Raw genomic sequence first — 4,739 nt, 5'->3', positions numbered from 1 at the left:
ATTTCCTAGCAAGAAGGTGTCGCATTTACATTCTTTTGAAGTGAATAAGAGGTATACGTGACACTTCGCAATGAATATTATATCTTATCATGAGACACAGAAATGAGATGCGATATCGCTATTTAAGAAGCATCAGTACACTGCTGCTTCGATACGTAGACAACTAAAAACGCTACTTCCTAGCAAGGAAGTGTCGCATCAACATTCATTGATGTGTATACGAGGTATACGTAAGACTTCGCAATGAATACTACGTCTTATCATGAAACATAGAAATGAGATGCGATATCGCGTTTTAGGAAACATTAGAGCTCTATTGCTACGATACGTAGACATGTGGAAACGCTATTTCGTAGAAAGAATGTGTCGCATTTACATTCATTTGAAGTGAATACGAGGTATACATAACACTCCACAATGAATACTATATCTTATCGTGAAACATAGAAATGAGATGCGATATTGTGATTTAAGTAGCATTAGAACTTTATTGCTACAATACGTAGACATCTGCAAACGCTATTTCCTAGGAAGGATGTGCCGCAGTTACATTCTTTTGAAGTAAATACGCTTCATACATAACACTCCACAATGAATATTATATCTTATCACGGAATATAGAAATGAGATGCGATATCGCGATTTATGAAGCACTAGAACCCTATTGCTACGATACGTAGAGATCTGCAAACGCTATTCCCTAGCAAGAAGGTGTCGCATTTACATTCCTTTGAAGTGAATACGAGGTATACATGTCACTTCGCAATGAATATTATATCTTATCATGAAACATAGATATAAAATGCGACATCGGGATTTAAGAAGCATAAAACTCTTTTTCTTCGATACGTAGACATCTGGAAACGCTTCTTCCTAGCAGGGAAGTGTCGCACTTACATTCATTTGAAGTGAATATTAGGAGTATATAACACTTCGCAATGAATATTATATCTTATCATGAAACGTAGAAATGAGATGCGATTTCGCGCTTTAAGAAGCGTTTGAAATCTATTGCTACGATACGCAGACATCTGCAAACGCTATTTCCTAGCAAGGAAGTGTCGCATTTACATTCTTTTGATGTGAATACGAGGTGTACATCACACACCACAATGAATATTATATCTTATCATGAAACATAGGATTGAGATGCGATATCGCGATTTAAAAAGCATTAGAACCCTATTGCTGCGAAACGTAGATATCTGGGGACGACAGTTAACAGAAAGGAAGTGTCGCATTTACATTCTTTTGAAGTGAATACTAGGTATACATAACACTCCACAATGAATATTACATCTTATCACGAAACAGAAATGGGATGCGATTTCGCGATTTAAGAAGCATTAGAACTCTATTGCTTCGATACGCAGACATCTGCAAACGCTATTTCCTAGCAAGGAAGTGTCGCATTTACATTCATTTGAAGTGAATGCGAGATATACATAACACTCCACAATGAATATTATATCTTATCATGAAACATAGAAATGAGATGTGATATGACGATTTAAGAAGCATTAGAACTCTATTGCTTCGATACGCAGACATCTGCAAACGCTATTTCCAAGCAAGGAAGTGTCGCATTTACATTCTTAGGAAGTGTAGACGAGGTATGCATAACATTCCACAATGAATATTATATCTCATCATGAAGCATAGAAATGAGGTGCGATTTCGCGTTTTAAGAAGCATTAGAACTCTATTGCTTCGATACGTAAACATCTGCAGACGTTATTACCTAGCAAGGAAGTGCCGCATTTACATTCTTTTGAAGTGAATACGAGGTATGCACAACACTCCACAATGAATATTATATCTTATCATGAAGCGCATAAATGAGAAGCGGTATCGCGTTTTAAGAAGCATTAGAACTCTATTGCTACGATACGTAGACATCTGCAAACGCTAATTCCTAGCAAGGAAGGGTCGTATTTACATTCATTTGATGTGATTACGGGGTATACATAACACTGCACAATGATTACTATATCTTATCATGAAACATAGAAATGAGATGCGATATGACGATTTAAGAAGCATTAGAACTCTATTGCTTCGATACGTAGACATCTGCAAACCTTATTTCCTAACAAGGAAGTGTCGCATTTACATTCATTTGAAGTGTAGACGAGGAACACATAACACTTCGTAATGAATATTATATCTTAACATGAAGCATTGAAATGAGATGCGATATCGCGTTTTCAGAAGCATTAGAACTCTATTGCTTCGATACGTAGACAGCTGGAAACGTATTATTCTAGCAAGGCAGTTTCGCATTTACATTCTTTTGAAGTGAATTCGAGGTATACATAACACTCCACAATGAATATTATATCTTATCATGAAACACAGAAATGAAATGCGACATCTCGTTTAAGAAGCATTAGAACTGCATTACTACGATACGCAGACAACTGCAAACGCTACTTCCTAACAAGGAAGTGTCGCACTTACATTCATTTGAAGTTTATACGAGGAATGCGCAACACTTCGCAATGAGTATTATATCTTGTCATGAAACATAGAAATGAGATGCGATATCGCGTTTCAAGAAGCATTAGAACTCTATTGCTTCGATGCGTAGACATCTGGAAACGCTATTTCCTAACACGGAAGTATCGCATTTACATTCAATTGAAATGAATACGAGGTACACATAACACTGCACAATGAATATTATATCTTATCATGGAACATAGAAATGGGATGCGATATCTCGTTTGAAGAAGCACTAGAACTCTATTGCTTCGATACGTAGACATCTGCAATCGCTATTACCTAGCAAGAACGTGTCGCATTTACATTCACTTGATGTGTATGCGAGGTATACATATCACTTCGCATTGAATATTATATCTTATCATGAAACATAGAAATGAGATGCGATATCGCGTTTTAAGAAGCATTAGAACTCTATTGCTTCGATACCTAGATATCTGGAAACGCTATTTAATAGAAAGGAATTATCGCACTTACATTCCTTTAAAGTGAATACGAGGTATACATGACACTTCGCAATGTACATAATATCTTATGATACATAGGAATGAGATGCGATACCTCGTATTAAGAAGCATTAGAACTATATTGCTTCGATAAGTAGACAACTGCAAACACTATTTCCTAGCAATGAATTGTCGCATTTACATTCACTTGAAGTGTATGCCAGGCATAAGTGGCACTTCGCAATGAATATTACATCCTATCATGAAACATAGAAATGTGATGCGATATCGCGTTTTAAGGAGCATTAGAACTCTATTGCTACGATACGTAGACATCTGGAAACGCTATTTCATAGCAAGGAAGTGTCGCATTTACATTTATTTGAAGTGTAGACGAGGAATACATAAAACTTTGCAATGAGCATTAAATCTTGTCATGAGACATAGAAGTGAGATGCGATATCGCGTTTTAAGAAGCATTAGAACTCTATTGTTTCGATACGTAGACATTTGGAAACGTAATTTCCTAGACAGTAAATGTCTCATTTATATTCCTTTGAAGTGAAGACGAGGAATACATAACACTTCGCAATGAATATTATATCTTATCATGAGACATAGAAATGAGATGCGATATGACGATTTAAGAAGCATCAGAACTCTATTGCTTCGAGACGTAGACATCTGGAAGCGCTATTTCCTAGCAAGGAAGTGTCGCATTTACAATCTTTTTAAGTGTAGACGGGATATACATAGCCCTCCTCAATGAATATTGTGTCTTATCATGAAACATAGAAATGAGATGCGATATCGCGTTTTAAGAAGCATTAGAACTCTATTGCTTCGATATATACACATCTGCAAACGCTATTTCCTAGCAAGGAACTGTCGCATTTACATTCTTTTGAAGTGTATGCGAGGTATGCATGACACTTCGCAATGAATATTATATCTTATTATGAAACATAGAAATGAAATGCGATATCGCGTATTAACAAGCGTTGGAACTCTAAAGCTACGATACGTAGGCATCTGCAAACGCTGTTTCCTAGCAAGGAAGAGCCGCATTTACATTCATTTGATGTGAATACGAGGTATACATGACACTTCGCAATGAATATTATATCTCATCATGAATCATAGAAATGAGATGCGATATCGCGTTTTGTGAAGGATTAGAAATCTATTGCTTCGATACGTAGATATCTGCAAACACTACTTCCTAACTAGGAAGTGTCGCATTTACATTCAATTGAAGTGAATACGAGGAAAACATAATACTGCACAATGTATATTATATCTTATCATGAAACGTATGAATGAGATACGATATAGCGTCTTGAGAAGCATTAGAACCCTGTTGCTTCGATACGTAGACATCTGCAAACGCTACTTCCTAGCAAGGAAGTGTCGCACTTACGTTCTTCTGAAGTGAATACGAAGTATGCATGTCACATCGCAATGAATATCATATCTTATCATGAAACACAGACATGAGACGTGATATCGCGATTTAAGAAGCATTAGAACTCTATGTCTTCGATACGTAGACATCTGCAAACGCTATTTCCTAGCCAGGAAGTGCGCATTTACATTCATTTGAAGTTTATGCGAGGTATACATGCCACTTCGCAATGAATATTATATCTTATCATGAATCATAGAAATGAGATGCGATATCGCGTTTTAAGAAGCATTAGAACTCTATTTCTTCGATACTCAGACATCTGCAAACGCTATTTCCTAGCAAGGAAGAGTCGCATTTACATTCTTTTGAATTGTATGCGA

Source organism: Xylocopa sonorina, unplaced genomic scaffold (genome assembly GCF_050948175.1).
Source record: "Xylocopa sonorina isolate GNS202 unplaced genomic scaffold, iyXylSono1_principal scaffold0024, whole genome shotgun sequence".
In the NCBI taxonomy this organism is placed as follows: Eukaryota; Metazoa; Arthropoda; class Insecta; order Hymenoptera; family Apidae; genus Xylocopa; species Xylocopa sonorina.
This window is presented reverse-complemented; position numbering follows the sequence as displayed.